This window comes from Pseudopodoces humilis, chromosome 9 (assembly GCF_049639895.1).
Source record: "Pseudopodoces humilis isolate 2021_Gansu_Grassland_sample_001 chromosome 9, ASM4963989v1, whole genome shotgun sequence".
Taxonomy (NCBI): domain Eukaryota; kingdom Metazoa; phylum Chordata; class Aves; order Passeriformes; family Paridae; genus Pseudopodoces; species Pseudopodoces humilis.
Window position 1 is genome coordinate 19,849,001 of NC_142208.1, and position 12,423 is coordinate 19,861,423.

General features: G+C 37.9%; 1 protein-coding gene across 3 annotated transcripts in view; it reads left to right on the plus strand.

Annotated features, from left to right (window-relative positions):
• PCGF5 (polycomb group ring finger 5) overlaps positions 1–12,423 on the plus strand; it is a 103,825-nt gene that overhangs the window by 55,177 nt on the left and 36,225 nt on the right. The gene's annotated exons all lie outside the window — the stretch shown is intronic.

Here is a 12,423-nt window from a genome sequence, read left to right on the forward strand (position 1 = left end):
ATTGGATTTCCTATGTTTCAGTTTGTGTCCATTGCTTCTTGTCGCTTCCTGTCCCTGGAAAATACTGAGAAGTCTCTTGCTCTGTCTTATTTACCCCTCCCATCAGGTATTTATACACATTGCTAAGAACCTGCTCTGAGCAAGGCTAAACAACCTCAGTTCTTTCAGCCTCTTCTCGTATGACAGAAGCTCCAACCCCTTAATGTGACTGTCCAAGCTCTTTGTATGGTAAAAACAAACAGAGGGGAGAAAATTATGTGCTAAGAGTAGCATGTACCTTTCACTTTTTAATAGTAAATATTTGCATCTTCTCTGACTAATGTTTCTATGTTCTGTGGTTTTGAAAAAAGACACTTATCAAAGAAGTAGGGATCTCCATTTCCTTTTGTCTATGCTAAATAAATTACAATATTCTTGTAAGTGGTCACAAGTTTATTTTTCTTTGGCCTCTAAGTGCCATTTAAATTGGCTCCTGTTTACATCGGTGACAGTGGTTTGAACAATAACATTGTTGAGAGGTCATGTTCATAGCAAGGATGTTTGCTCTAACAAACATAGTAAAATTCACTTTTTTACTGAGTAAAAATTGTATGTAAAGATTTGGACAGGTGATCCTAAATTCCAGACAAACTGGATTTACTTTTTCTTTCTTCAAAAACGTGACTGGATGCAATCTATCTACAACAAACCATTATACTTTCCACTTCCTCTTCTTTATAGCTGTCTTTGTTATGTGGTTTTGTTAGCAACACATTAATTGTACCAAAAGCATTAGTTTTCAGGAGTATTATTGAGTCTTTCTACTGAAATTCACTAGCTTGTCCTTATTGACTGAGGGACATTAACAGAAAATTAAATTACAAGAAAGCAGTTTCAGTACCTCATCTTGACAGTTTTCAACTGTTGTTTAGTTTTTTGTACTATTCACTGATATATAAAGAAAAAGGCAGGGGAAAGGTATTGCTTCACTGGTACAAATGTTAAGAAAAACAGATGAAATGAAGAAAATTGTACAATAAATTTTAAATATATCAGGTAATACTGTGAATTGCTAGCCTGTGTTTGGAATTATCTGGTTTAGATATATTTTTTAACAATGGTTCTATCACGAATTTGGTAAGCTGATGCATAATGGAAGACACAGCCCCCCAAATACATATTTTACTTCCTGACTGATAGAGGGTTATGATGGCACCAGTGTTTCTGACAACTTTAAAAGACACAGGATAAAACACCTGACAGAATTCCAGATTTCTCTTCAGGAAGAATGTAAATCGCCTTAATTTCATTCCTACTGATCTGTGGCAACTGAGGTCTTGTATTTAAATGTGAATTATTAAATAGACAGCATGATGATGATAGGAGCAGACTATGTGTTACATGTATCAACAAGTTCTCATAAGCCAAATTCCTTGTCAAAATTTCATATTCCCATCTATGCATTTGTGATAAAGGGAAATAATTTTTAGAGTATTATGCCTTTTATTCTTAAAAGCTTTCCAAGGATATTAGATTAGGGAATGGAGTGAGATTTGCCGTATAAATTGATAGGTGAATCCTTCTAGCTTTACACTGCTACAACCTAAAGTTATTACAGCACTGAAGGAAATAGTGACATCTAAAAAAACTCAGTTAAAATGCATACAGATTGTAGAAATGTAGAAAAGTTAGAAATTGGATCTCTTTAGCATAGCTTATCATTTGCTTTAGAAAACCATTCTTGAAATGTATCTAGCATTTATGGGAGCTCAGTTCATTACAAACTGTGAAATATTTTGCAAGTAAAAATGTTTGTGCTTTTTCAAGTGTGTTGATACAGTGAAAAGGCAGCTGGCAATCTGAAGCTGAGCTATTATATTTGTGATAAATCTCATCTCACAGAGTCTCTTAGTGTTTGACAGTCACTATAGAATTTGGAACTCTCGCAATACGGATTAGAAATAGCAGTGAGGTATGAAACAATAGTAAAGAATGATGCCTGCTCTCTGCTGATTTTATACACCTTTGTGAGATACAAGGAGGTGACTGTTACATATATCTATACATTCCCGCATGGACTTCCACACTAAAGCCGGATGAAAGCTAATAGTCACAATTTTAATGAGGTCTGTAGGCTTGCATGGACTCTGGGCATGCATAGTGAAGCAAGATAGTAATGTTTATACAATCCAGGCCTAAAGAGATAACAGAAATATAGTTAACCTGACATTTAAATATAGATATCCCTGCAGGGGAATGTAGTGATTTTAGCAAGATTGTGATTCTTTGTGAGGAGGAAATGAAGATGTCTTTCTACATACAAAACGAGATTCCTAATACAATGATCCAATGTGTACATTTGTTAGATGTTTTCATTAATTGCCACTATGTATTTAAGGACCAAAACAGATATTATTTTGTTGTATTCAAACATCATGATCTCTTGAAGGGCTTTGCCTGCACTGGTATGCTTAAGAACTCATTTTAGACTCAAAAGCATGTAATCTCCTGAAGTATTAGCTACATTTGTCACCAACATTTTCTTCCTACAGAATTTCGTTGCAAAGTAGTCCACAATCATGTCTAGTTGATGAGACTGGAGAAGTTTGAAATGTGAAAATGAGCTTCAGCAGACAGCGCAATTTTGTGAAAGCAGGATTGTGTATGTTCTTTGTATTCTGAGAAAGATTCAGCCTTGCTCTGCTGGGAACCCTAAAAACAGGGAGTCCAAACTGCCACAGCCTACTCAGCTAAAAGCCACATGATCTCATTAGCACTGTGCTGAATCCAGACTTCCAAGTGCTACAAAAGGAAGTTCAAGATGCAGGGATGGTAACTGTGGTCTCACAGTTTTTGGTTGATTTTGTGTTCATTCTGATTAAATGCACGTAAACCAAGAATATGCTGTTTACATGCAGGCAGAAAGCCAGGATTTTGTAATTGCAAAAACAATATCAAACTTATTTTGCATACTTGAGAATTGTTTGATGTATCTTTTCTTTAGAAAATTCAATGATAATAAAGTCAGACTCTGACACCATTTATGCAGACTTTTTTGGTTTCATGCAGTCATGGAACTAAGGTTGAGCCAGCAGTCAACTTCCTAAGCTAATGTCACTGCAGAACTGGCAGATGATGCCAAGTTATGGGCTGGTTGCTCACTTGAGAATAGGTTCTGGCTAGAATCCTGAGTCTGTCTCTCCTCAAAACTAGCACATTAGTCACATGAAGAATCAACTAAATGTATCAGTTTTGCTTAATTGTTACCATTAGTATAGTGGATTAATATTATTAGAATTTCAAGATAATGCTTTCAGTGAAATGTTATCTGCAGTGGCTCTCATTTGTCAATGTCAACTGTTAAAAACACCTAAAATACTTAAAGAGCTTTCGTTTTTGCGAAAGTTTTTTATCTAACTCAGTAGGCCAAATTCCACAGTGACTATAGTCATATGATTGGATGGACAGGATCACATGGTACATGTTGCTGCACAGAACTTGATTCTCTATATACATACATATGTTAAATTGCTGTCAAAAACATCAGAGGAGGATATGAAGCTTGGTATCTTGGTCCACCCCCTATTTTCTCTTAGTTTATCCAGAAGAAACATTCTCTGTTTTACAGTTTAAAATCAAATTCACAGGTATCTGTGTTAGGTTTTCTCCAATGAAGCTGACTGTTTTAATGGGCTGACAAAGTGACAGTTCCCATGAATGAGTCCCATGCAGTTCAAATGAAATGGAGTCCACACAACATTGTGTTATTAAGTTCAAGGTTTTATTCCTGAGAGAGCTGGAAACAGAGCTCCTGTTGAAAATCAATTGAAGTAGAGTAGTTAACTCCCTAAGACATTGTGAATGTCATTAATTTGTCTTGTAAAAGATGAGACAATTTGGTTGCTACTTTTCTATTTCCTTTCAAGCCTCTTTGTTTTCTGGTTCTGCCATCGTAATAGACATGAGTAGATTTGTTGAGGATTGCTTTGCTGAGCTTATTGACGTTTTAAATTTGTTTTGACTTAAGATGTAGTAGCAACTCTTGTTTTTAATTTGCAGTGCAAGTTGATTGCATAATTGTGAAGCTGTTTGACATGTGTGATACAATTTGATTTGCATTCCTGCCAGTTTTCAACTGTAAGAAACAAAATCTGTTAGTAACAATTTTAGTAGGAGTCACTGGAGGCTTCTTACAGTTTATTTTCATTGTTTTAATTTGTCTTTTAATTTCATGGAAATTGGGAGATGAAACTCTATAAAACTGTTTAAGGACTTCAGGTTACTGTTTAGCTGAGCTGTATATGTTGATATAAGTGGCTTTGATAATTTGAGGGGAAAAAAAGTGGAAACAATACTGTCTATAATAGATATTTTTATATAATATATGTGTACAATGCGGTATGGAATGGAAGAGGATATATATTGCTGACAAAAACAAGGATTTTTTAAAAAGAAATAGAATTATAGCAAGTAGCCATTAGGATGCCTTGTGAAAAAGCATAGACTACATTGTGACTTAATTAACAAACTTGAAACCTGTGTTCATACTGTTATAGAAATGCTTTCCTCTGGAAGGATACATACATCACATTGGCAGTGTTTGCTCTATGACCTACAGATCCTGCAGGTCTGTGGAGGAGACATACTCTTGCCCATGCAGACAACAGCTGTATCAGGGCTGCTCTGTGAATGAGTACACCACTGGAATTTTTCTGATAATGGAGCTCTGAGTATCACTGATTGATTTATTTTTTTCCATTGTGGAGTAGCAGGGAGACCTGAAGAAGCATTAATTGCAGAGCAGATTTTCTCTGGAGAAGCCTCAGAATAAGCAGGTGATACTATTGTAGAGAGCAGCATAAGGGGAAACTGAACTGGCAGAAGCATATAATCAGATATCAATTGGTAAAGTAGTTAAGTACAGGAGATTCTATAATAATAGAAATGGCAACACAAGGGGGATTTCCATTAATTCAGAGATAGTCTAATGAACTCTTCGACAGAAGTAAATGGCTGGAGACCAAAAATGTAATTCTGATGATGCAAGATGTTTGTGGTGCAGGGAGAGTACCTGATTAAAAACCAAGGTAATTGTTTCAAATTATGCATCTTCTTTAAGATGTTACCAGAGCACATGACCATTACTTGCTCTACTTACACAGACTTGGGAGATTCTGTACTTAAACAGAATTGCTATAATTGCTATAAAAGCATAGGACTATTTTGCCCTGTGCTTTTCCACAACCAGGCAACTCTGAAAAACTGTGCTCCATTGCAGCCTACAGAGCATACTAAGAACCACAAAACATTTTTTACCAATAGCCTATAAAAAGGTGAAGGAACTGTAGCACAGCAGACCAAAGTGCATGGAAGTTAGCCTGCCATGAGATAAAACCAGGAGAGGTTGAGGATACCACCAGTATTTTAGTTGCCCAGAGATCCTAACTCCAGCACAGATCACTGGTTTTTAACCAAGCACACAGACAAATGGAGGCAGAGAAGCATCTTGGTTTTATGTCTTGTAAACCTGCTGCCATTGCATCACTCCTAGTGAGCAGTCTCTGATGCTTCCAAGGCTAACCCCACTTCCACAAAAATCAATTATCTATGAAAAAAAGACCCAACTGTTGTGGCACAATACAAGGTTTTATACTATAACAAAGAATCTTTGCCTTTAAAGCCAAAATAATGTCAGCTAGATTATTCACACATGAAGAATCAGCTTGGCTCCATGGCCATCTGTACCTGTACTGTGCTTTAAAAACCCCAAACAAACCAGAAAGCAACAGCTGATCACAGTTCAGACATTGGATACTGGGCTAACTGAACAGGTCATTTGGTCTGTAAAATTTTCCAAGTTTGTTTCACTTCCTCCGGGAAGTTTCTGGATATGTTTGTGTCTAATACATGTAGTCATGCCTATTCAAATTATTCTTCAAAATAAAAATCCAGAACAGTGACAAAATAATGAAGGAAACAGAAGGAAAACACCTTTTAAAAATATGCCCATCACACTTAATTCTTAAATCTACAGCTGCTTTTAGCTGAAAAGTTTGGATTCTGCTGGAATAGATTGTTGTTTTTAGACTTGCAATACCTCTGAAGACTATATCACGGTTCTTAAATTTGCTGTTTCCAGGGAGGTATGGCAAACTGGTCACAAGATCTTCACTCAGTATGTTTAATGGTCAGCTAATAGCATATCCTAAACCAGATATTTTTTCCCTTCAACCTCTGCATACAAGTGACTAAAGTTGTCTCCTTCATGCTTGTGACAATTTCTAGTCAATTTTGTTTCAGAGTTATGATTTTTTTTTTCCCCTTGCACTGGCAGTCTCCCTCTCCCACTGCTATGACCTTGTTTTTTGTTTTCTGTTTCCCTAGCTGGAAGGAGACAGTGTGTGCTATGTCTGAGCAGTATTTTTGTGTGCTAAGGAAATGTTGAACAATACAGATCTGCTCATCTTTCCCTTGCTGGAGTCAGTTATTTGATTCTCTCTTCTTTACTAGCAGCCAATTATTATAAAGTCTGTAGGAACTTACTTTATGATTTCTCTTACATTTTAAAAGTTCCTAGAATTTAGTTAACACAGTTGGAACACTGTGTGACACAGTTTTACCTTTCTCTTGAAGCGTCTCCTGAATGCATTTTTCTTGTTTACGTATTTGTCAATGGCCCAATAATACAGATGTTGGCATTTTGCAACCTGCTTTACTACTTTACTTTAGGCTATAAAAGAAGAGTAAGGATTAAGAAATGCTATAGATATCCCAGAAGTGCTATTATGTGCTAATATATGGCTTCTTATATAGAGCTCAGTAAGGATGGAGAAAAATCCTCATGGTAGAAATGCAAAACCTCATTGCTGATCATTTTCATGAGTACCTGTTAGGGAAAAGAATAGCCTAGTTCCTATTGTTTCCTATCAAATCCAAGGTAGTTTTCACACTTTCATACTACTATTTTTTGTATGATAAACAATGTTACTACTCTTTGCCTAAAAAGCAAAGAAATACATCACATGATCCCAAGATTATAACAAAGGCTTGGATAATGTCAGTTAGAGTTAAGTTTACTCACTGCTAGTAAATTATTGATATGTACAAGAAAGTATACAAGGTGGAGCAAGGAAAATTCCAACTGGACCAAAATAAATTAATTCACCATGAGGGTAGTCGGGTTGAGACAAGTTGCCTAGAGAGGTTTTATAATTGCCATCCATACATATGCTCAGACTTTCTTTGGATGAAGCCCTGAGCAATCTGAGTTAACTTTAACATTAGACCTGCTTTGAGCAAAGACCAGATGATGTCCAAAGGTCCTGCCAACTCAATTCACGTTGTATTTTAGATAATTTTCTACTTGATTGGGAATTTAACACTGGAAATAAGAGATCCCAGGTGGTTATATGTGATCTCTTCTTCCTACCTGAGTGATTTAAAATAAGTAAATTTTAAAAATAAGATTTAAATCCTATACAGTGATTTAAAATAAGTTCCCTGCAGTGAGGGAGGTTGATCTTCCTCTCTGTGGTGCAGCATGAAGTGAAATATAGAGTGCTGTGTCCAGTTCTCAGAACAAGAAGGACATGAAGCAAGTCTCAGGGCCCCAAAGATGTTTAAGGTATTGGAGCATTGTTTGTATAAGGAGGGGTTGAAAGTTTGGAAACTGCTCACCTGGGGAAAAAAAGGGGATCTTTTCAGCATGTGTAATTCCTTGATGGGAGGGAATGAAGATGAAGAAGTCAAACTGCTCTCAGTAGTACCCACTGACAGGAAAAGAGGTAATTGGTGCAAACTGAAACACATTAAATTCTATCTGATAACAAGAAAACTTTTTTGTTTGTTTGTTTTGTTTTTTGTTACTATGAAGTTGATCAAAACTGGAACAGATTGCCCAGAGAATGTGTACAGCCCCATCTGTGGAGATAGTCATGACCCAGCTGGATACAGTCCTGGACAACCTGCTTTAGCTGATCCTGCTTGAGCATACAGGTTGGATTAGATGATCTCAAGTGGTGTCTTCCAACCTAAGGAATTCTGTGAAGTTTTCAGCTTTTTAAAACTGTAGAATGGCATTTCCATCAGGTGTCTAGTGAATCAGTATCCAGTGAAGGTGAACACTGTGGTTCTCTCTAAATGCCATTCAGATTGCTACACAATTTCTATCAAGAAAACTAGGGTTTTTTTGTTTTGTTAGTTTCCTAGTTCAGATGTTCTAGTTTCACTAGTTCCTAGTTCAGAGTCCCAGTAATTCTTCCACCTACAAAATACATAGTAAGTCTTAGGGTAACTGGAGGGTAGTTGGAGACTTGCCTAGAAACAGACTCTAGAGTATCTTGATAAGGATGAAAACATTGTACCAATGTGGATCTTCTTGCAAAGGTAAAATTATTCACTCACTTCAAATTTTGCTGAGAGTTTGGCTTGATTGACCAATGTTTATTTTTTCTCTAAAATTTACTTGGGAACTGGCATCAAACATTGGTATATTTCAAAAAGTATTAGAACTGCTTTAATGAAATACTCGGAAGTTCACAAGTTCTTGTGTGTTCTGGCTGTTCCTTTAAAAAGATACATTTTATTCATATTAAATGTAAGTAATTACTCTGTTTCAAATCAGGATGATACAGTAGGGATAGTAAGTAAAGTAGTTCTTTATGGATTTCTCAAAACTACTTCTCAAGGATGATAATGCTTAGAAAGCAGCATTTATTTTCTATGTGTTAGGAAAGCTCATATATGTGAAAAAGGACTTGGCTTTTTAAAAAAAAGTAAGCACTGTGTTGGAGGAAACAGAGGATTGCTGAGTAAAAGTCAGTTGATGAGAAAGTCAAAAGTTTAAGAAACACAGAAAAATGAGAGCAGCTGTATTTTCATCACTCATTTGAGGGCTATAATCACCGTCTCTGTCATGCCGTGTGTCCTAGGGTGACTTTATGATATTGTATTGTATCTCCCACCGTCTGCTTATGCTGGATATTGAGTTCTGTGCCTTTAGGACTAGATCCAAGAGCAAAGGGAGGGAGAAGCGATGGTGCGCAGTTTTGTCTGCAGAAGCTTCTCTTCCTCCCCTGGATTCCTTCCTCTTGGTGTGTTGTCCGCAGCATGGATAGAGGGAGGACAGCTTTCCTTTGCTTTTTAAGTTAGTTTCTTGTATGTGAGCTGAGTCAAGACAGTTTTTCCTGAGATGGTGGCTTTTTCTAGAATTTCTCAGCTTTTCTCTGGTCTGGAACATCAGGACAATCACCCAGCCCCCTCAAAGCTGCACTGCAGCCTGGACACTGGGCCTGAGCCCTGGAGACACTGAGCTAGACTGAGCCACATCCACAGAGGACCCTCTCAATTTGCCATCTCTTCAGAACAGTGAGAGTTTAGTATTTAGTATTATTTATTTTTGCTGTTTTATTGTTCAGTATTATTCATTTATCCATGCTTGTGAATACTTTGTTTGTTAAATAAACAGGTTTTTTCCATTTTCTCCAAGGAATTTTTCTCCCAAACCATTTGGGCAAGGGGCTGCTGGAACCTGCCTTTTCAGAGAAGACACCTTTTCATTTCCTCCCAAATTTGTCTCAAACCAGAACAAATATTTCTATGCCCAATGTGGGGCTCGAGAAAGTGGAAAAAACCTGTACTAATTGCATTTTGGTTACTCTGTATTGGGATAAAGCAGTCAGTAGCCATGCTACTTGAATTTATAATGTCTCTCTGGCTTGAGGCACTGATGTCTCTCCGGTCCCTAAACCTGTTTGAGGTAATCACAGCTTTCTGGTCCCTAGGCTTGTTTTCTTACCCACAGATAGCTCCAGTTCTGTGCCTAATACATAGCTTTTACAGAAGATGGGCCCGGATTAGGATTGATATTTTGCTGGGTGTGGTGATTATGATTTATAGAGAGTTAACAAAGGTACTGGGGTTTGTTCAAAATGTGTATGATCTGTTGTTTATCCTTCCTAATTTCTGTCCTAGTTTCCATAGCCTGTTTTGGGGGTTTATTAGTAACTTCACCCAGTGTTTTAGAGGAGGAGCAGGGGATGAGGCTTCCCAGCCTTTCCTCTCCTTCTTCTCCATTGAATCTGTTACGTCACCTTCTGACAATGTTCAGTGTCCCCTGAATTTTAAAGAGACCACTTTCGTGGTATTTGTCTGGTAAGCATCCGCTATATGATCTGCAGCTTTTCTAGAGTGAGGGCTGAGATGTCTAGAGGGGTTGAGAAGACACCTGACCCAGGGGTGGACCCAGGCATGGAAAATCCTGAGCGGTGTGGGGAATGGGAGAAAATGGGTCAGACCCTGAAGGAATTTTCTGACCCAATAGCCTGGGACTCTCCCTGTGAACAAATGCAGAACCCAGATGAGGTGGGGAAATATTTGGAAGAGAAGCAGGAGCCCGTGTTTCCTGTCACAAATACCTGACACATATTTACTCTGATGAGCTCAGTTCATTTCTTAATTCTGTTTCTTTTATAATATGAAAGGATGGCCTTGTTTGATTCAAACACTATTCTTGTTACCTTTGAACTGCTATAAGTAGATCAAAATGCTCAAATCACTTATATGGACCTGTATTTTTAAATAAGCCTGTTGCATGCAATGCTAGGAGTTACCTATCTTTGAATTTATAATTAATTCATAAGCATTTATTAACATAATTTTCTTCCTGATGATATAAAGTGTAAGTATTTAAAGATTTACTTTCCTCTGATAATGAAATGAGAGCTTCTTCTGTGCTGCTTCTCATTTGCTCTTTATGTTGTGGTCTGGAAAGGTGTTGAAAGCCTCAGCTTTCATCACCTTCAGTCAGCATCTCATAAATACCACTTCGTACTGGCAGGACTGAGTTCCTGCATTGTGAAGAAATGAGGCAAGAATTTGTCATGTACACTGTCACTTACCTGGCGTGCGACTGCTCTTAAAAGAGGGACTTCAGTATGACTTATGGCAATCAATGCCAGTTGTGTATGTTTGCAAGTATCCTAACTGCTGTGTGAGCATTACTGCATGGCCTACACAGTATAATAAATGACATAACTAAGTTTTTAATGTGCTTGACTAGAATACTGTGCATCCATTACTGTGTAAACATGAGCCTAGCTCATTAATTTGTTTAGAAAATGTTGGGTTCTTTTTTTTTTTCAAATGAGACACTTGATAAACTATGCTATGAAATGTCCCTTAGAATACAGTTTAGTTTTAAAAAAAGTCTTACAAGATGCAGTGATTTGGAAACAGCCAGGAGAGCGTCAGCAGTTGCTTGTTTTAAATGCATGTGTGTAAGTTTAATAATGCAATATCAAACTACATTTGAGCAGGGCCACTCTAATGCACATTCTGAAATAAGTCAGCTTTTACTAAACTGACTGAATGTGACTAATGAAAATATCCCCATGAGATGTATATAGTTTTTGTTGTCTCTTTCTCTGTTTAGTGTTCTTTAGCCTGTGACTTGTCCTATGTGGTATAAAACTGCAACCAACGGTTAACAGTACAAGGTTTAAACCATCAAAACACAACTCTGTTAAGCTGTACTGAATCCTGTGGTGCATCAGGCACAGCATCACCTGCCAGTCAGGGCAGGTGGGTGGCCTGTTCTGCTCTGCACTGGTACAGCCTCACCCAGAGTGCTGCAGTTACACCTCAGTGTAAGAAAGATCTAAAGCTGTTAGCAAATGTCCAAAGGAGGACTATGAAAATAGTGGGGAGCCTAGAGGGGAAGCCTTATGATGAGCAGGTGGCTCGGGTTATTCTGCTTGGAGGAGACTGAGGGGAGACTTCATAGAGTCTGCAGCTTCCTCTTGAGGGAAGCAGGGGAGCAGACACTGATCTCTTCTCTGTGGTGACCAGTGACAGGACCTGAGGAACTGGCCTGAAGCTGAGTCAGGGGAGGTTTAGGATGGATATTAGGAAAAGGTTCTTCACCAGGAGGGTGGTTGGGCACTGCAACAGGGTCCCCAGGGAAGTGGTCACAGCCCCAGGCCTGACAGAGTTGAAGAAGCAGTTAGACAATGCTTTCTGGTGCATGGTGTGACTCAGGCATGTTCCTGTGCAGAGACAGAAGTTGGACTTTGATGGTCCTTGTGGGTTCCTTCCAGCTCAGGATACTCTATGATTCTATGCTGCTTCAAAAGATTTTTAGCTCTATAATTTTTTTTTTCATCTTGTGGAGAAATAACCTCATACAAGATGAACATTTTATCAGGAAAAATCATTCAGATTCTATTGAATTGCTCTGTGTATGGTTTATCATGCATTCATCATTGCACTGTAACTTTAATTGTAACAGTTTTTGATGCACCTGACTCAGACTAGCCATTGAATTGATGTAAATGGGGATCTATTGCCTGTTAAGTATTACAGAAGTAGGACTGGATGGCAGAAACAGGCCAAAGTTATTAAAGCCTTCTGCTGTTGCAGCACTTACACAAGGATAAAAGGGAAGGG